The sequence below is a fragment of the Sinohyriopsis cumingii genome, chromosome 1 (genome assembly GCF_028554795.1).
Source record: "Sinohyriopsis cumingii isolate HCF-2022 chromosome 1, ASM2855479v2, whole genome shotgun sequence".
In the NCBI taxonomy this organism is placed as follows: Eukaryota; Metazoa; Mollusca; class Bivalvia; order Unionida; family Unionidae; genus Sinohyriopsis; species Sinohyriopsis cumingii.
Genome location: NC_142961.1, coordinates 190,952,490 through 190,978,852, shown reverse-complemented (window position 1 = coordinate 190,978,852; position 26,363 = coordinate 190,952,490). Strand labels below are relative to the sequence as shown.

The window sequence follows — 26,363 nt, the reverse complement described above, 5'->3', positions numbered from 1 at the left end:
TGGAAACGGCTTTCTGTGTCCGAGTGCCACAGGAATAGAAGTCGAGGGTAGTGGTGGCGATATGGTTGATAATGGAATGGCTTTGGTCTTTTTTATTTTTTCACTTATGGTTTCCCTTCTTTCTTTTTCACTTCTGTCGAAGGAGAAGTAGACAGTGAGTGAACGGGTCAATAAGGATGCTACAATCTTACTTGGAATGGGAGCTGCTGACGGTGTTTGAAAGACTTCTCGTACCTCTTCTTCCTCAGGCATTCGTGGCGCTGCGTCTGTCTTGACCGCTGGTGGTTATGGTGATCGACTTTTCATTAAGGCCTAAAAATCGTCTAAAACTTTCTGGTGAAAGACTTGCAGTCGTTACAACAGTTGACCGTACTTTGGCGATTTTTCTGTTTCAGACAAATCGTTGCGATCCATCAACGACTGCAATTCGTGTTGTAACTGGGACATCTCGGCAAAAGTCGGATTGGCAGGCAAGTGCGGGGTTAGTTGTTCTTGCCAACGATGGTATTCCATCCATCGTATTTAAGGCATTAAAGCCAGTTTTCGTCCTGCCATCGGATTTCAATCGTAATGTCTGAGATTTTAGGGCCCAAAATATCCCTTTTATCTTCTTGGTCCATTTTATCTTGCTCCCATGATTCCTCCCAGCATTGTTTTCAATACTCCTTTCACCAAGGATCCTAACAACAGGGGCCAAATTCCTCTCTTTCTTTTGAAGAATGGGTATTTTATTTTGAACCATTTTGCGAAGAACGTGTCGATGTTTGGCTAAACATTTTTCTGGTGTTTAGACAAAGGTATCATGCCTTTCAAGACGTTCAAACAACATTCGCACACAGGATGGGTGACGTCTTTGGAGGCTATTTGAAAGAGTTCTTTTTGCAACTTTGTTACAAATCTTCAGTATCGTGACGTCACCTCACCTGTTCCATTCATATTGTCCTTATACAATAACCCCAACTTCCTTTGACGCAATACATGCTCAATATTCCCCATGTTCAATTCCCCTTGAGGTTAGAGTGTCCCAGAGTGATGTGAAAAACCATGAGGCTAGAGTGTCCGGGTGGGTGGGTCTGTTGGCTATTTTTTCATTGAGGCTAGGGTATCCCACTACACTACTGATATCCAATCAGAATTTAGATAGAGGTGATTACATTCCAATTCGAAGAATAACTTTCCGAACTTGTAAATGAAACGTTAGTTTCACCTAGATAGATTCCTGAGTAATATAGGGTTACTCCGAGAGAGCCACTCGTAATTTGGCGGCAAAACATAGAGGTAGATTCTAAGGAAAGAAAATCTTCGAAAAGATCAGTAAGTTATTTGCTCGATTTTTGCAGAATATTACGGCATCATAATTGTAATCATTGGTAGTATGTACACTTAATTACTAGCATCGTTTAGTATGTGGAATTATTATATGCTCATTTTTTCCCCGTTAACTTTACATTGTCAGAATCGTTCAGTATTACCCGATACTGAACTCGCGTGACAATACACATATAGCATTCACGTGCGTAAAGGAACTACTTTCTATTGTAAACAAACAATGGACGCAGACGCCATCACTTTTGATTTGTACATAAATCATGTACACTCGCGTAACAGGCTCTTTACGTTGTGGTTGTTTACATTTGTTTCTGAATGAACTATAACAGATGTTTCATGGACTGCCACGTACCAGCTGTTTTGGCACATTCCGCGTTGATACAATGTTACGGATTTAGGCTAGCTACAGTATATAACAGACGCAAGATAAGGTCCTTACAAATAACATACAAGTGACAAGTCATATACTCTCTTCTTTAGCTGGAAATAAGAATGGCAAAATAAAATATACGTACAGTTTTACATCCTGAATTTCCTCAAAATGTATTTTCTTAATTCTGCAAATCCGAATTACATGAGCCATGTCATAGGTTTTCAATCTGGATTACACATTTCGAAATTGTGCTGTAATTTTAGATGATAAGTGCAATTGCATCCTCGCTACTGCACTCAAAATGAAATAAGCATTAAATTCCATAGCGTCTTTTTGATAATTGCAATTGAAAGACTTCATATTTTTCCCACATTATGATTTCAAACATTCAATGACAGAAACAGAAACACAGTTGCTGATATCAACACACTTCTTCCTAGCTTATTCAATCTCATGTATTTCATGTGAAATCGTCACATACAAATCCAGTCCATAATCACGAAATTTCCTAGAATCGAGAAAAATACCAAAATCTATTCATTCCAGATCAAATGGAAAAGTTGTTGCAATGCACATTAATTAACAATATGACTCCAAATTTAAATTTTAACTAGACACGCCATTTTCTTTCGAAAGTTATGTCGAGCGCGCGACTAAGTTCGAATTTATCTGGGCGGAGTTATGTGCGCAGTAATAATGTTGATTTGTATAATGATGAATATGCGCTTGTGTATTTAGTTTGGAATGCGGCATACATTCATTTACGTTGTTTCTTGTAGTGTATTGTTTTTGTATAATTAAACCTTAGGTAGAATAAACAAAATGAGCATATACTAAAAAGGTTACTGCATTTGTATGGGAAAATATGAACTCGTTTTGTCGGAAGGATATATTGCATTCCCAAGGTCGTGCAGTATTCCATCCCAAAACTCGTTCATATTTTCCCATACAAATGCAGTAACCTATAATTACCTTTGTAGTGTTTCAATTACATGAGTATTTGAGAAATGGTCTTGAGCCTACGTAGAGAATTATTAGATGCGATACGGAATTATGTAGATTGTTAGCTTGTGGTCAGAATTGTTTTGGTAATTCGCTATTACGTTACTTCGCAGTTAACTAGTACATTTATTAATGCGTTATATTAGAATTTACACATGCTTGAATTGTGAATTTTGGAAAATGGGTGAAGTATGTAAGAACAGTTACCATAGATGTTTTCATATATCAGAGCTGGGATATTTGAATATTTGTGTACTTTGTATGATCTGCAAGATAACGAAATGCATCTGATTATTGTGATATTGTTTAGTATAAAAGGATTAAGAATATGCATTGATGTGACAGAATTTATCGATGTGTATATAAGACGTAATTGATACTGTGCTGTGTTATGACGTTTGTTTTACCACACAAGAACGTAAGGGTATCTCGATGTGAATGAATGCGTGACCAAAGAAATTTAATTGCCATTATCTGATGATGGGCTGTGTGTAGTGTGAGATGAAAGGGCTAAGGAAAAATATTGTATCGTCCTTGTGTTTTCATAGGAAGCTTCTTAGGGGACACAGAACTTCGGGTTATATTGAATCCCGAGTCTTCAAGAGTTGGAGACGTTACTGAGACTAGCTGAAACAGTCGAAGTCGACGGAAGTCTAGTCGGTGGAGAGAAGGTGGAGAAGGGGGAAGTGGAGAAGGAGGAGTATAGAGGAGTTGAGGAGGATGAGAAGGAATTTGGCGAAAGTCGGGGAGGAAGAGGAGAAGGAATTGGGAAACAAGAATACCACAGATGAGTGGAACACAAGGACAGGCGGAAAGCGATCTCACACTGCTAATCAAATGATGCAATAGGCTATTAAAGGGTCGATCGGAAGGAGTGTAATTGGAAATTTGAATCATATGATTCTTGAATAGTTATTAAAGTGTTATTCATTGAACTTCAACCTTTTTGTATATTTAACCATTTAACCGTCGGCATTGCTGACCGGGGGCTCGGAGCTTTACATCTATCTTTCACTAATTTAACTTACAACCAAAATCGAGCTGGGTGGGACTTCTATATAGTTTAAATAAATATTGGGAACCCCCCACTGCAACCATAACACCCTTCGCACACATTCTAGCTAATTCATTTGACACAATGTTTAGTACTATGATTTGCTCATAGAATCGTCTGTAATGTTGACAGATCATGTTAATTTTTGACTATGTTCAATACCATTCATTATTGTACAATGTCTGCCATCTTTGGTTTGGAGGCGGTTTGTGTACTGGGGATACTTACGTATTGACTTTGCGATATGTGTCAATCGTAGTTCAGCAATAATAAGTATTTTTGATGTCACGAAATTTGACGTGGAATAAGTTATATTTAACATTAGGTTACAAAATCTACTTTTTGTCTCCTGTAAAGATAACACTTCTGTATTTTATTTGTTGCACTTTTCGGTCAACACAACCTTCGTTATAAGCCAGTGCACTGTTACTCGTCTTAGACAAGGTTTGTACTGTTTGATCGTACATTTGTAATTTGAAATAATATAACGTAGCATTAAATTTAAGTATTGAATCGAAATATTTAATATTTTAGTTAATATTTAGTGTCAGGTTCTTAGGTTTACATTATTTCTGCAGAGATTTACATCTCTGTGATCCACCGCTCCAGTGGCCTAGTGGTTAGAGCATCCACCTCGAATCGGGAGGTCGCGGGTTTGAACCCCGGCCGAGTCAAACCAAAGACTTATACAAATGGTATTAACAGCTGCCTCGTTTGGCGCTCAGCATTAACAGGTTATTATTAGGACTGGTCGGTCTGGTGCCAGGATAATGTGACTGGGTGGGACATGATGCCCCAGTGTTAGACCTAACTATAAACTGCAGACATCGTAGGGATATGACTGAATTTTTAAAAAATCTACGTTAACAATCCAAATCACACACACACACACACACACACACACACACACACACACACACACACACATATTGTATAAATAAAGGTGCAGTGCACAGCAGTAAGTTTTGTTCTGACGGCTATCGGGTTCGAATTCAAAATGGTAAACACTCAGTTTCCATAAGTGGTTGGGAATGTTATCATTCTTGAAACATAAATTAATTTTAAACAATCATTTCTTAATTAGACGTTCATCTTTGCAATATTCGTATTTAGTAAATGTCCTTTCTAAAGAAACATCAAAGCCAAAGATATTATTTCAGATTATTTAGATTTGTAATATATTATTGGGCCTACATACAATTAGCTTTCTTTTTAGTGTATTTAAATGATTATGATTTTAATGTTCAAAACGAGTTTAACCATAAAACGTGTTAATTGTATGTGTTGTTGGTGTTTTAATGTTACCCCTATGAATAGTTTCAAACATTATTTTACTGCAAAATTTTCAACGATTATTTAACCTAATTTGTTTAGACTGTTGGTTACTTTGACGTGACCGTGAATTAAAATTGTGTAGTAAGAGAGAGTCAATTTATTCATTAGTAGGTAAGAAAAAGTGAAACAATCCTGACTACCTGTCAACTTATATTCTTATAAAGTGTATTTGCACATAGCATTAATGGTTGAAATAATGTATAATCTCCTTTTATTGTTAAAATTCCCTTCATTTTGGAAATTTGTACCTCTTTTCCAATGCAAATAATATTAACTGTAGTAACAGTTTTTGATATAAGACGCTTGTACAAAGGAAAAGTAATTTGATTCCATATGTAAATCATAGAAAAATGATTTGTTTAAATATTTGTCTTCTGGGTAAAGATTTTGAAACCCAGTGTGTACATGATAGGATTGTAAACTGTTATCACTTACCTTCTATTTTGAGAGAGAAATAGGCAATTGTATCAATTTTTCTTCAGGATTAAGGTAATACTCGTGTAAGTTCATAATTTTTCGTGTCATCAACACAACCGTCTGCTATTCATTGGAAATTTAGTATTGGCATTATCGAATTTCCTACTCAATTTCACGTGTCATTTTGAAATCGCAAATTTCCATCCATTTTGTAGTGGTTGTGTCATTTCTGTGTCAAAATAATATACCCGACACAACGACACACTTTGTTGTTACAAAACGACACACAGTGTCGCATTCAATTAGAGCGACACACCATTGACATCCAGTTCCAGACTGTGTCGCTCAAAACGACAAACTGTTTTCGCAGCCAGCCCACGCGACACACTATTGACATCCTGTTACAGACTGTGTGGCTCAAAACGACAAAACTGTGCCGGCGCTCTAAAGTTTCCTATTTTGCATGGGTTAGGGATTTAAAGAAAAAGAATTTCCCCGGCTTTCCTCAATAGTTATACTGGCTATTTAAAAAAGACCTTTTATATCTTAGGTATAATTCAAAGAACCTTTAATTCCCTTTATTTTGGTGTATGATTGAGGGGTGTAATATGGGTTCTAGAGTATACAGCTTGGCCTTACTCCAGATGTGCATCTTTCAAAAAAGTGCTAGCTCCACTTGGTCATTTTCACTTCTGAACTTCAGAGGTAATTTGTATAAAAAAGAGCCGATAACTTTTTTTACATTTTATATATTTGGTTGTTCATTCATTGCACTTTCAGAAGCTGGTATTGTCTAGCTTGGCAAAATTAATTTTCCCTATTTTAATAGCTTCTATGGATAGTGTACTTTAGCCTAATTCAGGCTGATTTTTTAGCACAAGGGAGCAGTCATTTTAGTTAGCAGTGTTTTTAAATCATGTACAATTTTCAAAAGTACAATATCCAAAGAAATATCATCCACATTACATTAATGTAGCATAGAGGTATGCCCACATTCTCTCCATTGTGCATGTTTTAAATGCAAACAACTTCACCTTACATACGTCACTCTCTCAAAAGTACATAATAACTGGTGAGCGCCCCCTGTGTCTCAGCCAACAAACGCGACACACTATCGACATCCGGTTCCAGACTGTGCCTCTATCATATTCGCCATTGGACTATAAAACACAAACCCGGGTCTCGTTCCAAGCCTTGATTGGATTCACAAAATCATTACCACTTCCGTACTTCATATGAACAAATTTAAGAACTATTAACTTTTTTGTCTGTGTAAGATTAGTTTTGGAACTGGGATTAACTGAGTTAGAGATTATATGAATTAGGACAAATTGAACATTTCTGCTGATTTTAACATGCAATTTACCACTGCAACTATTGTTGTTTTTTCAACATGCTTTATCAAACATCTGTTCTGCATATTTGCAAATGTTATATTTCACCATTTTGAGCACTAAAGTTTGTGAGAAAACACAGACAAGTCTGGAAGTCATATATATAATAAACTGTGTTGACTATTGATATCTGTTTTGTTTTGTGCTTTCATGATCTAAATAATAACTTTTGTGGTGAACACACCATTTCTTGACACTACAATACACTGGAGAGATCTAGTAACTGAAAAAGGCGTGAGCTATCCATCTATTCCATTTTATTTGACCTTGACCCTTGACACGTTACAATATTACGATTTGGGCACTTGGTTGCTATAGGTTTAGCGCCATTTTAGCACACAATAGGCAATACATGGCGGCCAGTATAATTGGTAGAAGAAGAACCCGTCAAGACCTCAGCAGGAACTAATGACCCACGGGAAGCTACTAGGAAGCTTTCTTACATACCCACATCGGCCGAGCCCGATACTTGAACCCATGCGGACATAGGTGAGATGGCAGTGAGCGGTAAAGGAGAGAGCGCTTTAGACCAATCAGCCACCCGGGTCCCCTGTTAAGAATTTTGAATAGATCCTTTATTTGTATTATCAGGAGTGTCTGTTATCTATATCCATGTGCTCAGGGCCGACAAGAGGCCCGGGCCGAACAACACTTTTTAATTTTATAAAAGAAATTTTTTGTTTGAACAAGAAATAGGAGAGGCCTGGGTGTTTCTTACCTCAGGGCCCGTGATCGCTTTTTATGGATCTGCATGTACTTGGATGAATAGGTGGTTTCTTGAAAAAACATGTACTTAATGTAAACACGAGGGACTTCGTCTGCTATTGAACAATGTTCTATAACAAGTCATAACTGTATTAAAACTAATACAAGGTTACCGTGAAAGAGTTGATGTAATCCTGCAAACTTCCTATATATGAGTGTGCTTGTACTATCTCTCTCTCTCTTTCTCTCTCTCTCTGTATGAAGTCAATATGAAAACAGTTATATTCGAGCTTGTAAGAAAGAGTAATTAATAAAGATTATGACAGAATATTTATAATAAATAAAAATAGAATATATTATTGATTTTCTGTTGAAATAGCCAGTTATTCTGTATATTGACCGGTACATTGACATATAAATATCGTTTCGCCCTTATTTATGTATGAACATTAATTAACATTTTTCTTTATATTTGGCAATGTTTCGCTGCCCACAAGAAATTTGAGACTGACGCATTTATGTATGCTAAATGTTTGGCATTTCGAAATCGTGTCTTCTTTTACGTCGAGAACAAACAGATGGCAGTGAAAAGTAACATGAATTACTCATCAATGTACAGTTATTAGAATTGGCTTACATTTGACAAGTTGTCATTTAAGGTCGGTGAATTTCACACTGGATCTCGAATTGAATTGTTCAACTATCCCTCTTTGGTAAAAAAGATAGAAACAAAATTAAAACGTGGAAAACTGATTTTCACAATTTAGTGGTTACATTGTTTTGTTCGTCAATGTATATCGATCGAAACGATCAAATTACTTGAACGGACTGCCATATCATGGTGTCTTCACAGCATGCCAACACGATTCGTATAGCACGCAATCCGAATAGGCTGTACGGTTATTAATACCTCATTTGGGGTCGGCAAGCCATACAATGCGTGTTCGAAGCTTTATCAGGGTATATCGGAGTGGATAGAATTGACTGTCGTCTTAAAAGTTTGAACTGGTAAGTTGCAGTTTTCTGTGTCAAGATGATAGATATATTTTGTTGTGCGTTAGTGGTTTGGCTACTAGATAGGCGTGTGGCAGGTCTAATTTGTTTCTATATGACTTGATGGAATCAAAGAGGGAGTTCAAGTTTACCAACTACCATGAATGATATTTATAATATCGTGCTGACAGGATTGTATTAATGTGATTTCACTATAATGGGAACGTAAAGGTACGTTGGGTCACAGGATATATGGGTGGTGGTGTGCACGAAGGGTGGGAGGGACAATTTTCCCCTAGGATCCAGGAGTATGGGGCGCCTTTGGGAACTTTTCTGTCGCTAAACTTTTCATAGTAATTTACCTTCACCTTATTGTAACGGGGTAATTTATTAGAAAACTTCAATTTAGGAAGTGTCTGGAAGTGTGAGGTTGGCAACTGTCATAAAAACCGTTTTATAGGGCACAGTAGCGGCACCACTGTAGAAAAACTACATTTGACGCCCTGAACCCTCGCGCAGCCAGTAGGAGAGGGGGTGGATTGGGCACCGACATAAAAACTGTCTTCTCTAGCAAAGTCGGAGCGTTACTAAAGAACATTTTCCGCGGGCGTCTCGTTAGGAATGCCACAAAAGAGAACCCCTGCTACGACACTGGGCATTCATTATTTCATCTACTACTTCCGGGTAAGATTTAATAGACTGACAAAGGTTTTTATGTTTGCGGACATTTTGGGGCTTTGTCTTTCATTAGCATTGATTAACTCAGCATGAGCGCCTTTATCTTTCTTCTTGCAAAGTCGCAGCGCATATTGTTCTCAGTGATTATCGGATAATTTATTGGTTACTTTACTCTCTGATATCTCATATCAACGAGCTTATTTTGTCACGTTCCCAGCGAGGTAGCGACTCGACTCAAACAGTACATTTTACAATATCTATCATGTTTATTATCTGCCCCGATATGTATTTAACCTCGTTTACCAGCTGTCTTAACTTTGCTTTGAGAACAAGTATAAATATTTTAAACAAGTAGGCTTTCTTTCATTCTTTACCAACCATTAGGTATAATTTCATTACTGATGCGCTTTAGTTTATTGGACAAACTGATGACGTCATAATGTAAAAAGTTGTATGGCGTCATAATATGACGCATGTCCTAATCGACAACGTATGCCGCAGGACGATAACATATATGGTAGGTTCTTATGATAGCCTGAATTCTATGATATCGTGGTATTCGGATTTTTTCCGTTATTTTTTCTGCATGGCGTCACCTATAGTGTACTTGACTTATTTACAGTATAGGATTAAATGAGCATGGTTGGGTATTTATCGATGTGTAAATTTTACCTAATCACTTACAAAGTAAATAAGGTCCGAATGACTTTATGTTAACTTTTTGAGCGATTAGGTAAAATTTACACATCGATAAATACCCAACCATGATCAATTAATCCTTATTATTCCAATTTACTTCCTTTCTAACATCAGATCAGCAGATTTAATCAACAAAACATTCACTTTTATGTACATCGAAGTTTTGTTTCATTATCCTCTTAACTGCGATAGAATACATAACCCTATCTTCGCTAGCCAAGATTCATCGATTCTTTATACAGTGATACGGGGTAGAATGTCATAGAGGGTCATGCCAGTCATATATTGTTATGATCATTATTTTAACATATAAAAAATGGTTGTTGCAGTTAAACTAGGAATATTACTTCTTTTTTCCCCAAAAATTACGCTTGCGTATGGCACGTGTTGTTATAGCAACGTTGTTGTTACTTTCTACGCATTTCGGTCTTTCAAAAGCAAAATCGGGGGCCCCGAGTGTCCGAGTGGTCTAAAGCGTTCACCGTTCCGGATCACTGCCATCTCACCTCTGCGTGTCTGTCGGCTAACGTGAGTATGTGAGGAAGCCTGCCAGTAGCTTCTCGTGGGTCGGTGGTTCTTCCCGGGGTTTTCCAGGGTTCTTCCTCCACCAGTTATACTGGCCGCCATGTATAGCCTATCTTGTGCTGAAAAATGGCGTTAAACACTACAACAACAACAAAAGCAAAACCGTGTCCATTTTTGGTGACATCCCTTGGTTGACATATGACCTTGACCTTTAATAACCGCTGCTGTAACATGTCGAGGTAAAATGCAAAAGGGGTGAGTGTTGGAGTGCCGGAAGGACTGTGCAGTTACATTGTTTTAACTTCTAATGGTCGATTTTAAGCTGTGGCTTGTCATTTTTGATCGGAAATCGCAGGAGTGGGTGGGTGGGAGATTGTTGTTATTATTATTAGGGTGTAAGGTGTTGTTAACGATAAAACTTCACCTCAAATGAACTGGAAACAGGGAACCAAAAGTCGCCCGCAGAATTTATCGAGGTGTAAAAAATTCCAGATCAGTATCACGTATATCCAATCGAAACGTAGAAAACGCAGTCAGTTTATAAAAATTGGAATTATTACTTAATAATAAATGACTAATTCTTCATCACCAGTTGATTTCGGGAAATTGTCGGGATTGCTGACGAGTATACTATTTTAAAAATATATCCATGAATATCACTGTTTCTTAATAATGGCCGTAACCCATGTTCTCAAATAGAATCAATATCTTCTTAAAATTGATATCACTGTAACAAATTGGTTAACCGGTTTGTTGTCTAATAATGTCCAGTAATGTTATACAAGAGTCAGACCACATGATGACGCTATTTGTTAAGAACCAAGAGATCGCAGCTATGGCAGCAAATAAAACAAATAAGAGTCAAAATGTGAAGTATGGACGGTTGTTTTCTTCTGGTGACTTTCGCAATTGACAGATGTTGACTTTAAACTTTGTTTTACATGATTTATTACTTTTCATTGGAACACTGGGTGTTGTTTAAACAGTCTGAGGTATACATGTACTCTCATGCTCATGTGGGTGGTCCATTTCCCAGCGACAATCCCTGCGCTACTCTCCCTGTCACAACCGGTTACAGATACGTTCTTTAATTCTCTGTTTACATTTCTTTTGGACGATTTTTTCAGTCATATCGCTACGATCTCTGCAGTGTGTAGTTTATAGTGATGTCTAGCACTGGGGCATCATGCCTCAGACATGTAGCATGATGTCCCACCCAGTCACATTATCTTGACACCAGGCCAACAAGTCTTAACACTAAGCTCGTAATGCTGAGCACCAAGTGAGGCAGCTGTTAGTACCATTTTTGTAAGTCTTTAGTATGACTCGGCCAGGGTTCGAACCCGCAAACTCCCGCGTACGAGGCGGACGCTCTAACCATTGGCCACCGGAGCGGTTATCAAGACTGAGACAAAACTAGAATATCATTAGCTGCATGGTTAAGTGACCTTACGCGAGATGTTAGATCGCTCCGCCTACAAAACCACGTGACGTGACGTGACGTGACGTGACGTGACGTGACGTGACCACCTGTAAACCTCCGACAAACATGCAGTATTTGGCAGGAAATATGTTTCAGTTTAAGTGATATGTTTATTTAAAATGTTTTGTATTATTCTTCAAAATGTCAAATTACAAAGTTGCATAAATTATACTGCAGTAGAAAATATTTATATTTGAATTCAAGTTCGTATAGTAATAATCTACGTGTTTTATTTCAGTAAAGAATAAAAATGAATGTCAAAGCTGCTTGATAAATTATTCATCTAAACGGAAATTCGCAGCATAAAGGTGCTAATGTATTTAGTATATAATCTTATCCTTGTTGATTTTATCTGGCCAATGTTTATGCTGACTTGGAAGTAAATGAATTAAAATTTAATAACAAAATCGTAAATAATTACTGTTTAGAAGTATACTGCTGTACACAACAGTTCTAAAGTTCTACTGTGTTCGTCAGACGGAATTTTGATCAGTGATGTCTGTTAATGTAAACATGTAAATGCATGCTTAAAATTGTGGACGATAATTATCTTAAACTATTGTTTTTTTTTTCTTTATCACTACATTTTTGTATCCTCACACCTCCTTTCATGCCCGGCCCTAGGGCAAGGCGAACAAGGCAGCCTCCTTGGGCCCCGTACTAACTCGCAATGCAATATTTTTGCTTGGGGCCCTGCGCTCATCGCTTGCTGCCTTAGGCCCCGCACATCCTAGGGTCAGGCCTGCCTCCATTAGCCCAATGAAAAAGTAAATTGTCACTCAAATATGTGAAAAATCGAGGCTATAAAAAATTATTTTTGGGAAAATCAAACGTTAAAATGTACATTTTCAAACTTTAAAATAATAGTCTGGGGTTCAGTCCTTCCTATACAAGAAGAATAATATCTATCAAAGCCCGAAGGTTAGGAGGTACTCCAACCATATTCTACAAACGTTTAGTTTTACATATATTTTTTCAATTTCAGTTTCTATTTTTTTCTTCAAGCCATAGATGTGACATGCTTTCTACCTACGTTTATGCAAACAAACATTTGTAATTGCCATCAATATTTTCCACATTCAACTGATCGTACACACGACCACAAAAAAGGTCTGTATCCATCGAGGGTTTGTCTATATTTAGGAAAAGGAATAACTCTAATTCCTCCATTTAGACCAGAGGTGGTCAAACTTTCCAGTGCAAGTGCAGCATACACAAATTTACACCTTGTCGCGGGCCGCATAGTTCATTAAGTAAAATAATGAATATTTGAAATAGCAAAAACAAAAGGTTTTTCTAAATAACATCTAATTAATTTTCAGTTGTTAATACGTTGTTAATATTTGAAAACTTAAACTTAAACTTCAAAAAAAGCACATTTATTTGATAAAAAGAGTAACATAAACAGAGTCAGTGCGAATGATGACTTGTTCCTAGGCAACATGAAAACCCTTGCAGGCTGCATGAAAACCCTTGGCGGGCCGTAGTTTGCCCACCCCTGATTTAGACGATCTGGGTATCGACTGTCAGAATTACAAGGCTCCCACTGACTTCTTTTCACCCCTATCGATGGAGAAATCAACAAATCATTGCACAGTTTTAAATACTTATCATAATCAATTTATTATTGCCACAAGCAACTTGTCGGAGGAAAATGGCGGACGAAAGCAATGCTTGGAGGTCTGTCTAATTTACGGTCGCTGATTGGTTAATTGATCAGCTGGTCGACAAGTGGCGATAGGTCAATTGTGACCCAGAATGGAATATTAAACTTAGCTGGCGAGGCGCTTGCGTTGAACCAAGGTAAGGTTTCTACTGACTTATCGTAAAAATCAGATACAGGTCATCTAGGCGTTTAAAACCGATTATCTCAGTAAAGGGTGTAACTTTTGTTAGAATTTGATTTTACGTTCCTTTAAATGGCAATTATTCGCTATTTCGCTATATTTGGTTCCGCGTACATCCTCATTATATTGGAATGTCATTATTTACACATCCCGATAAGTACATAGGACAAAGTCAGTGTTAAAATTATGTGGACATTTTTGGACGAGATTAACCTAAAAGTGTTATCCAGTACAATCTGGATTGAATGTCGCGCTCTGTTCTTTTCTTGACCCAGTGTAGTACCTAGCCAACATTGTAATAGTCCATAGCGATCGATAATTTTCGTCTGGAAGATTCTTTATGGCAGTTAAGGTACAGAACATTCAGTAATCATGACTGAATAGACTTTGTTTAAACACAATTAGTATTATATTAAATAACAGTTTATAATTGAAATTATGATTAGTAAATGTGTTTAATGGCCTGGATGACTTTTTACAAATAGAATCATATAAAACAGTCGGTTACTAACAAACCGTGCAACACATTTGCCGCACCCATAACCTTAACGATATCTTTGACTACTGTTTCGTGTGTGGTTCGAGTCTTGCTTCGGCTAACTTGGATATTTGATCAAGTTTGCCAGTAGCTTCTCGTAGGTCGGTGGTTCTTTCCGGGGATTTTCCGTGTTCTTCCTCCAGCATTAATACTGGCCGCCATGTATAGCCTATCGTGTGCTGAAAAATGGCGTTAAACCCTACAACAACAACAACAACAACTAACATGCGAGCTTCCTGTGTAAGTACGCTGGTGCGTCGTATACATTTATCAAGATCTTTATATGTACGAGTTGTAGACAACCTATTACATAATTAAAATTTTTAAGTTAATATAATCGGTATATCTTTATAATTTTAGACTTCGTTTGTTCAGACTTTAGCAACAACCTAGCATATATCAAATTTGTAATGCTATTAAGATCATTTTCTTATCTGACATTTTTATTAAGGAAAGGAAAGTCCCACATTTCTTCTGATGTTCTCTTTGGAAGCTGTTATATATAACCTGGAATGTATTGAGAGGCTGCTAAGCAAAATCAAAATAAAATTTAGCAAGAGCATACTTGGATGGGCATAATATCAGATCAGGAAAATAATTTTAAATATAGCCCTCGTAATAAAGGTAATAATACTCGGATAGCCTTAACCCCATATCATTTTCAAAATTTCACTTAAAGTTGTTAGTACTGTTACAATATCAATCTCAATCATTAATAAACAAAATGTCTCTTTGCAAAGTAGACGTGTTTTTAATTATTTAAAGATTAAAACCTACCGATCCTGTGGCCTAAATGGTTAAAGCGTCCGATCGGATGCGGTAGGTCGCGGGTTCGAACCCCGGCCGAGTCATATAAAAGACATATAAAAATGATACTAGCAGCTGCTTCGCTTAGCGCTCAGCATTAAGAGGTTTGTGTTAGGACTGGTCGGGCTGGTGTCAGGATAATGTGACTGGGTGGGAAATGATGCTATATGTCTGCGGCAAGATGCCCCAGTGTTAGACATCACTATAAACTGCCACACTGCAGATATTATAACGATATAACTAAATAATTGTTAAAGTTACGTTAACAATCCAAATCACACATGCACACACACGCATAATTATTTAAAATGTTGATGAAATTGCTCACTGCTCCGTCAATTATTTTTAAAATAATGTTTGTTTATCTTATTGTAAAATAGCTTATATTTGAACAGGAAATATGTGAAATACAAATTAAGACTGCCAATATCAAATCTGACGATTTTGTTATGTTATTTATATTGAATATTTATAACATCAAAATTAAGAATGATCTCTACGACAATACCAACCGTTCATTACAACCACACTTCTTAATTTGAACATAGTAAATACCAAATTATATGTACGTTTATCAATGGTTGATATATTTAGGGAAAGGAAACTGTAAAAGAAAGAAGAAAAATGTTTTAGTTGAAAATGAATAGTTGATTAAAATTATGGTATGTTTAAAAACTAAATTATCCCACCTACAATATATAAAAAAATTCTTCTCAACAAATCGTTGAACGGTACGTGGATTTATAATGTTATGGACATCTGTTACAAGCTAATTATAGAATATAATTATTCTATTTTGATGCAGATACGAGAATATGTTATCTTCCAATTATGACAACGAGTGTACATAATATTTGCTGACCGATCGATTGACACATTCTTTTGTCCAGATAACGAAGATCCCGATTTGTTGGACTATTTTTTTTGTTTTTTTGTTTACTACACGTAGCCTGGTACCTTGGACGACTGGTACCCGTTGAAAAAATTCAAAATGGCGGAAGTAAGACAAAAATTGCGTTGGCAATAATGAAATAGCGTCAAATCAGCTTTTGTGTTACCGTAATCCCCTTCTAAATCCGCACACAAGCTTAAAATGGCAGTATTACATATTGACATTTTAAATGAACGCTCATGTTTTCTTTAATTGACATAGGTATGACTAATACAAAGAAAACGTCAGTAGCGACAGCGCTAGAAATGATTGATTTAATGCTATTTCTTTTTTAATATTTCCTGAATTACCTCCGCCATCTTGAATTTCTCCGCAGGTATCGGCCATTCACACGGCGAGTCAGTGCTGGCCTCGTGTGCAGGAAACCATAAGAGGCCAGGGTACCCGGCTAAACTGCTGTCTTAGCGACGATAACGTCCATGATTCATGAGATTGAAACATTTTTAAAGCAGTGAAAATGATATAGATTCGTTGTTTGTTTATAAAGCAGGAAGTAAACCGGATGTAATCTTGGATCGGTTTGTTCCGTGCTGCCACCTATCGAATTCAAGCGAAACTACTGACTACGATCCTTCCCTCTGCTCGCATTGTTTAGAACGTGATGCAGACGTTTTGTAGACATTGTGCCTGGCTTAATTTTATGACTGAAAGGTACTAACAAAAACTCAGGTATTGGAACTGTATAAATCGAATCGGATCACTTACTAAAAATTCTACTTGTGAATGATTTTTACGATTTTGTTTGTTCTGAATAGAGTTATTCTTTCAAGTTTTAATCTTCACGGCTAAATGACTTCATGACAAAATGTTTACAGGTTACATTTATTCAGATGTTATAGATGTAGACATCGCTATAAAAAATGCTTAAATGCCGTGTAGGCATACCTCGGTAATAGACGGTACCAATATATAATCATAGCTTACAAAAAGCGATTAAATGCCGTGCCTCCTTAAAATAAAAATGAATAATTCACTACAATCATTATTATGAATAAAATTTGAGGCCAGTCAACCAAAATGTTTTAACATGGTATAACACATCGTAATGCACAGCAGAGGACTTTAATTACACAGCTTAGAGTGGAAACTAGAAAGCATTTTTAACCTAACCTTTCAAGTACGATGTCAGCTTCTTACTAGTAATTTATTCGTTGGTTAGACATTTGTTGGGCAGTCAGTCAATAAGTTAGTTAGAGATTTGTCAGGCAGACAGTCAATAGGTTAGTTAGAGATTTAATTTCCTTGTCAGGCAGGCAGTCAATAATTTAGTCGGTTGATCAGTTGGTTATATAGTCAGTTTGTTATTTGTTATTCAGCTAAAAGATGTTTGGTTACCAGAGTATCACTCACTATATTATTTTGATAGATACAAATGGACAAGGAGTTTGCATCTTTACGGTATGTATGTATGTATGTATGTATGTATGTATACTTTAATCAACATCATACCTTGAAACAAATGAAATGCAAATTACATATAACTACAGTATGCACATTTTAATGGTTCACTGATGATCAGTTACATGAATCGGGGCTACCTATTAATATTTTAGATTTTGCAAAGATAAGAGAGAGATAATACAGGTAATAAATATAAAAAAGACAAATAGAACACCCGAACTTTTATATCTTAGATGTCATTAGCTGCCTCCTTTGTCACTTTACCCTCAGTTTTGATACGGTATCCAAGTCTTAGTCACGCAATTGACTGCCTCTTTATTACTTGAACATTTTAGTCACTTCATCATCTCTACAGCTTCTTCCACAGTATTCGTTTGAACTTCAATTGATCAAATCTGGACAAATATACCTGATATAAATTTATATATACACACATCTTATACGATTGGCTTAAAAACAAAAATGTAGTACATGGTAATCTACCAGTTATTATGCGCAGCCTATTATATATATATATATATATATATATATATATATATATATATATATATATATATATATATATATATATATATATATATATATATATATATATATATATATATATATATGAATAATTAGACCATCTTCGCTAGCCAAGATTCCGATTTGTTAACCCTATCTACTACACCTTGGCAGATATTTCTGTGCTTCGGGTCTGTGAATTTCATTGGATGGGGCGGCAAGACATCACATCCAATCAAAATTAATTTTGAAAACTGTTTCTACATGATCGAGACTAGGGGAGCAAATAATTTGAATGGACTCACTGTTTTCCACTCATTGTATAATAAACCCTTCCTTCTCATTCTGCGTTCATCTTTTTTGTGTAATATCGGTAATAGAAGAAAAAAATCACTTATAATTGAAAGCCTGTGTGTTCATATAAACTCGTAAGATTTCTTATAACAAAACTCACCGGAACGCCACGATTTGTTTTTAAAAACAAATGTTACTGTTAACTTTCTTGATTGATACAGCTATTATATTAACATTATTCATTAATTTGGTAATTACTCTCAAACTCGGACCAGGCTGATTCGGTACAAATTGCTGACTGATTAGGCCCAGATATCTGGCTGATTCTCCAAACTACCAAGCTGATTCGGACCATGTGAAATACTATTCAGTTTAGTCCAAGATTTAGATGTGACATTTAAATTTGTTTTTAAAAATGATCTTCTCAATATGTCCCAATTACGTCTAGCAGTTCAAATATGCGTTTAAGGTAACAAAATGCCGTTAATACGCGTGATCAAGTTGTTGTTTTATATAATACGATAATGTAATCATGTTTATTTTGCATCGGCAATTTAGTAGTGAAATATTTTTTAAACTTCTCGTTCAACTTTAAATAGTTTGTTTTATTGAGAAATAATAAAATTACGAACACTGACAAAAAAGAAGAAATGAAGAAATAAACTATATGATAAGCGTAGTATATGTGAGCTTTCATAAACCGTCCGAATTCTGCGCATTAGCCATGATGTTGAACTCAGTAGAGACCGCATTTCCTGAGTAGGAGTCAATGATGCTTTTTATCGAGTTCAAGTATCATTCGTCAGTGGTTAGGAAATCTCAATGAAAAATCAGATTAAATTGTTCAGTTAGAGAGATGATGCTATAACCATTTGGCTTATTGACTGCCAGCCCCAGTTCAGTCGATTTCGGGTCATAGAGGTCCATGCCATAAAGTCGTCTCAGGATGACTTTGGTTAATAGGTTGGAGCCCTTTTATAAATAAAACTGCAGACGTCACATCATGGTTACTCCCGCTCTATTTTTCCAATAAAAATGCATCTAATGATTTGAAGAGCAGAGCAAAGGAGACAGATACCACCTCTTTTTCGTTAAGGTCAGAAGCGGAGTTGATCAAATGGAAAAGTTGAAAAGTTGCACATTTTATAGATTTAATAAGTTATTAGGTTGAAGGAAACTAACAATAAATAAAGCCTTAGCGACCATGTGGCGACATCTCAAAATTAGAATATATGATCCTTGGGGCGACTTCTCCAGGCGCAGTGGGGCGACTTATCCGAACACCATCGGGCGACTTCTCCTAACACCTGGGATGAGTTCTCCCAGAGCGAGTTATCCATGGAGCGAGTTATCCATAATTCTTTATCAACAGTGCCGGTGTGCACAGTGTCTCAAATGATGTCGCATCCGCTTTTTGTTCAGGGGGAGGGAAGCGCGTTTTTCTATTAAGGACGGATCGGGTTTTTCTTAATTGTTTTCGTAACGAGTAAGAATGAAATGTGCAAATTTTCAGAAAATGAACCTTATACATATAGCAAATTATATATGAAGTTTGCCCGAATTTCAGTTTTGCATGTTTGTCCCCTTTAAGCATGTTTATCCCCTTTAAGCAATTTTCCACTGCCGGTCCATGTTTGCACAAATACCTTTCACTCATATACACTTGTAATGGCTTCTCTCTGGTACGAAGTCATGCTATTGACGTTACACTTACAAAGTATCCTTTTGAAGTCAATTGTCTGCACCCTTTTCGGTCGATGTACAATAGACTGCTGTTACATGCTATTGGTTGTATGACATTACATAATAAGGGAGGCAATTCATGAAATCTAATAGATGTCTCATGGACAAAGCACTAAAATATCTGCTCGATCCGCTAAAGTGTAGATAGGGTTAACATATCGGAACTTTGGTAAGAGAATAAGTAGTTGGAAAAATGTTATAAAAATAAATACCAAAAAACAATCTAAATGCATTCAGTGGATGCCACTTTATAACTGACAGTAAATATTAGTAAGTGTTACCAACTTGTTTTTTGTCCTATTTGTACCTTGTAATTTAGAGTGTTCTCATATACTGCAAAAGTAATTATAACCTTAATATACCTCCCTGTTTGTTTGTTACACCCCTCGCCAGTTCAAAAGACGAAAGACATAAATGAGATATAAAAAATGCACAGAACTTAGCTCATTCGTTGATTTACAGTTTCAAACTTGATTGTGACCAGGGGGCCTTAACACCGTTATCGTCTGCGTGTTTTATACCAAACGGAAGTTTTCGGTGTAAAGTTTTGTATTTTGCATAGGGTTAGAATTTTAAAGAAAACGAATTACCCCGGGTTCCCTCACTGGTTATACTGGCTTTTTAAAAAAGGCCTTATATATCTTAGGTATTGTTCAAAGAACCTTTAATTCACTTTATTTTGGTGTATGATAGATGGTTATAATGTGGGTTATAGATTATACAGCTTGTCTTCACTCCAGATGTGTACTTTTAATAAAACTGCTAGCTCCACTTGGTCACTTTCACTTCCTGAACTTCAGAGGTAAATTGTAAAAATAAAAGAGCCGATAATTTCTTTTTATTTTATTTTATATATTTGGTAATTTATTCATTGTACTTTCAGAAGCTGCTATTGTCTAGTCTGGCAAAATTCATTTTCCCTATTTTAATAGCTGCTTAAGCTAGTGTACTTTAGACTAATTCAGGCTGATTTTTTTTTAGCACAAGGGAGCAGTCATTTTAGTTAACAGTGTGCTTATACCATGAACAATTACCACAAGTACAATATCCAAAGAAATGTCAGCCACGTTACATTAAAGTAACATAGAGGTATGCCACCATTCTCTCCTCTGTGCATGTTTTAAAAGCAAACAACTTCACCTTACATACGTCGCTCTCTCAAAAGTACATAATAACTGGTTAGCGCCCCCGTAAGACGACCGTGCTCTCCGGTCATTTCCATTTCATGGACAAGTCCATTTTCAGCGAAGGGGTGTACGACTACATGTGTATCTATGTAGAAGGTAAAGACTAAGTCGTCTGCTTCCGATATATGCAATGTCGAATCAAGAAAAGGAAGAAAAAAGAATGACGGCTACACATTTGCCTTTCACGTGGATTTATCCAACGGTGTAATTTAAATGTCCAAGTGATAGAACTTTAAAATCTCAGCCTTACGGCAATTTATGGAATTATCCGGCAGTTACCAAATAGGATGAACTACGTCACTTTGTTGTCTGAGGTAAATAGACTCGCCTGTAGTGTACGCGATATGTCGCCGTGTTGGTATGGAAGTATGAAACGCACAGACGATGACAGTGTTAGTGTCACCCTGGTCAGAATCGGGTTAGAAATTATAGCTCAGTGAGTGAAATGACTAAGTTCGGTACACCCTTTTATCACATTAATGATTTTTGTTATTGAAATCGGAAGGGGAGTGGGTAAAAACAAACGGGTAGTTATGCAAAATCTATAGTAAATAACTTGTAAATACCATTGTACAGTACTTGTCTTCAGTGTATCCTTCCTCCACAATTCTTTGTAAAGATATACTTCTATAATTGTTTTGAACATATTCAGAAGCAAGGACATCCCAACTGATTATTTGTTAATGGATCTAACTATAACAATGACGTTTTTTACCTTAAAATATGTATGTGTTTGCAGACTAGGAGGACTTCCAGCTAACTTAAAACCTAACCTTACATGATATACAGTATATCACAATAAAATGACGCAAAACCAAATCAAGATAAACAATACTTGCGCGTATATGGAAACAGACATCTTAAAAGAACGAGTTATTGGTAAAACGAACAGCACAGTACTCTTCAAATGACTTCTTCTTGTATAGCTAATACTGGATTGCGTGCTTATTTGCTGTGGCCTCTTTTCTATGTGTATTTCCAAGCTGGAAGAGAATAAAAAGAGCGGAGTCAAACTTAGTCTACAAATAGTGAATCCTTATTAACGCTAACCAATTGTCATGACCTACTTGATAAAAACAGCCTATTACTACATTCTTTTGACCTAAATAACTTTCCTTTTTGTGATGTTAGAGTGTAGAAACCCAGAACTTTGTGGGATAGTTCAAGGATAATGGTTTTTATTCTTCACTCAGTCATTTACAGGTATTTCACTTGACTTTAAAGAAAAAATTATTTTCATGGTCCCAAAGGAGCAACAGGATTAAAACTTGCCAAGTATTATTAGAAAGCAAGAAAACAACCGAATTCAGTGGTATGTTAACCAGACTAATTGCAGAGTACATAACATTGAAGTAGGAAAAAATATATCCTCAATACTCTTGTACTTGTCGTTCAAAAGCATTGACTTGTAACGTGACATATGAAGCATTATATTGCATACATACATACATACATACATGCACACGCATACATACATACATACATACATACATACATACATACATACATGCATACATAATACATACATAATTTAAGGAAAGTGGGTCTATACATCATTACATGTGTAACAAATTACCATAAGAAAACTCTATTTTATGGGAAAAAAGAATTATTCGATCAGCAGGATACTCGAAATACTTTCACTTTGGATAATTGACATTGCTCGTTAGATCCGAAATGGAGCAGTTTCAATAAATAAGACATCGGCATGTGATAAAAATATTTAATGTCTGGTGTTTATTAAAAGCGTGGAAGTATCTGAAGGATTCTTTAAAATCATTTGTAACTGGTTATGTTAAACACAAGAAAGCACCAAATAAGAATAAAAGACCATTCATACATATTTAACATGAATGACTATGTATGACTTCACTGGGAAACATAGACGTATATGAACAATATGCAGTACACAGGTACATATACTTTAGCATAATTCGTACGTATTTATTAAATATATATATATATATATATATATATATATATATATATATATATATATATATATATATATATATATATATATATATATATATATATATATATCACTATAATTACTGCATTCAGAAGCCATTGCCTTCAGAAATCAAAATAATCGCTTGCATTAGTAAAACTAACAGTGCAAAAGAGGAACCGAAAAAGTGTGCAATTTTAAAAAGCAAATGTGTGGTTTCTAAATGTACATTGGTAGTAGAATAGCTATGAAAAGATCTACCGTTCGATAGATATGAGTTCGAGTTCATGTGTTGCTATGTTTAAGTGACATTTGTGTGATGCATGCCCTTTTTTAAAAGGTTATCAATTCATATGTCACTGTTGATCACTTAAACAATGGTGTATATCTTGGCATGAAGCCGGAGGTCGTGTTAAAGTATATTTTCTTTCGATTTTATGTTATAAATGCCAAGGAAATTGCCGTGTGTGTGTGTGTGTGTGTGTGTGTGTGTGTGTGTGTGTGTGTGTAAAATTCAGTAAGACTGCATACATGTAGATAACAAAGCAGCACTAATTTAGGCGTCCGTTTAGTCAGAACAAAATTAATTTTGCGAACAAGACCAAGGATGTGTTTTGAGTTCATAGATATAATTACATAACATTCGCATAGTCAATTTATCACATTGTCAATGTATGACATAGTCACATTCGCATAGTCAATCTATCACATTGTCAATGTATGACATAGTCACATTCGCATAGTCAATCAATCACATTGTCAATGTATGACATAGTCACATTCGCATAGTCAATCTATCACATTGTTAATCTATGACATAGTCACATTCGCATAGTCAATCTATCACATTGTCAATGTATGACATAGTCACATTCGCATAGTCAATCTATCACATTGTCAATGTATGACATAGTTACATTCGCATAGTCAATCTATCACATTGTCAATCTATGACATAATCAATCTATCACACAAGGACCTTTTCCTCCTCAAAGTGTTTATGGTACTTCATTAGTTTAAATTATCGTTTATTTTATTTTGGTACTATTTTAGTTGGTTGGTTGGTTGGTTGGTTGGTTGGTAGTTTAATGTTGGATGGTTATGAATTGTCTGGCTCGTTTCTGGGATTGCCGTTTTCTTCAGTGAGAATATCCGCGCTTCTTTTTGCAGAGGTTGTAAGAAAACTGTATTCCTTCCCTTTAAAGTAAAACAGCAGTAACTTTCCACGTAATCCCAAATTCAAAGTAGATTATGTGCATTCATATTTCCTATCTCTGTGTGTGTGTGTGTGTGTGTGTGTGTGTGTGTGTGTGATTTGGATTTTTAACGTAACGTTAAAAATTTTTCAGTGATGCCTACAGTGTAACAGTTTATAGTGATGTCTAGCACTGGGGTATCATGCCTCAGACATGTAGCATGATGTCCCACCCAGTCACATTATCCTGACACCAGGCCGACTAGTCCTAACACTAACATCTTAATGCTGAGCGCTAAGCGAGGCAGCTGTTAGTACCATTTTTGTAAGTCTTTGGTATCACTCGGCCGGGAATCGAACCCACGACCTCCCGCATCCGAGGCGGACGTTCAAACCACTAGGCCACCGGAGCGGTATATATTTTCCTATCTGAATTTACCAATACACACCTGTAACAATAGTTAGCAACAACATGTAGTATTCCAAATGGGACACACACAAGAACAGAGAACGTTCCAACGGTGTCCACATAGCATTACAACTCTAAATGTCATTGGTGCAATGTCACTAATACTCTTTGCAACGATAACATTTACGGTTGTAAACGATATTTTGTAACACTGGTATCCTTGCAACGACAAATACATGTACCGTTGGAGATTCAACCACCGTTGCAACAATATTCAAATACCTGTACGACGGTATAATTTGTCGTTGCAAACGTGTTTTGCAATGGTTTATTTCACCATTTGTAACATTTTTTGTGTTGTTACAGCGGAGTATTATTATACCGTTACAATGGCAATATTACCAATGCAAAGGTAAAATATAATTTTAGCGGTTAAAAATCGCAGCACAAAGGTGGCATTATTGTTGCAGCGATAAAATATACCGTTGCAAAAAACAAAATATACCGTAACACTAGTATCTTTATACCATTGAACGGAATATACATATCGTTGCAACAAATATGAAAGCTTTTGCAATGACACAAATGTAAACAAAAACTCCGTTGCAGTGGTGATTTTTATCATTCACGGCAAATATTACTCCTGCATTAACAAAACAGTGATGCAACGATAACTATGTACCGTTGCAAAGAGAACAGTATACCGTTGACAAGATTCTTGGATACCAGAATACCAAATACGGCAATAGAGTGTAAACTTTATGTCTTATCTACTGGTTTCAAGATGGATAATCAAAATGCCTCTTTTGACCTTCAAGAAATTACTATAGATTGTGAAACGGGAGTTAAACTTTGACAATTACAGTTCATTTTGAACTTGGAGTCACTGTTTACTTTATCAGAATTAGGTAAGAAAGCGCCAGGGACATACTGAAATAGTATTAGGAAAGCCAACAATTTGCTACTCGTTCACAATGTCAAACTCAAACTGTTGTCATTAGTATGGCATTTATATAGGTGATAAATTCTCCGAAATTGAGAAACTTATAATAAAAGCTCTCACGTTAATTTATAATGACCATATAAGTTCGTGTGAAGATATGCTAGCAAGGTCAAATTTGCCATCTCTGAGTTAAGACGGCTAAATTTAATTACACTTGAGGTTTTTAGACTTATAAAAAAGAAATCTTCAAGTTATTTACACCGTATAAATGTGAAGCAAATTTTGTACTCCTTTAGATGTAAAACACAACGAACCTTCTTCCCAGGGAGTGAACATTGAAATATTGCATCCATTCTTTTAAATATACTCGTGCAGTTCTCTCTCTCTCTCTCTCTCTCTCTCTCTCAGGGAAGACATGAAGAAATGCCTGTACGTCAGTTTCACAGCTTCGTTCTGTTTGCACGTAGACGAAGGTCCTTGTGCACTCTTTAAATTCCATCGTACACCATGACTCATTAAATGTTAGAATACTATTTGTATGCTATATTAGGTCTTATGATTATAGTATATCAATAATCTACCATGTTACAAATGTTTTATGTTAA

The 26,363-nt window shown here is 36.1% G+C and overlaps 1 protein-coding gene across 3 annotated transcripts in view; it reads left to right on the top strand.

Annotated features, from left to right (window-relative positions):
* The first annotated feature begins 8,460 nt into the window (after nt 1–8,460).
* Nucleotides 8,461–26,363, top strand: part of LOC149808578 (uncharacterized) — a 69,192-nt gene continuing 51,289 nt past the window's right edge. The window contains exon 1 of one of the 3 annotated variants that reach the window (XM_089979462.1): nt 8,461–8,617. The gene's annotated coding sequence lies outside the window, so the exon portion shown is untranslated. Of the gene's footprint in view, nt 8,618–8,680; nt 8,834–9,777; nt 9,798–26,363 lie in introns of those variants that run through there. The other 2 variants (XM_089979471.1, XM_089979479.1) reach the window with 2 other exon arrangements.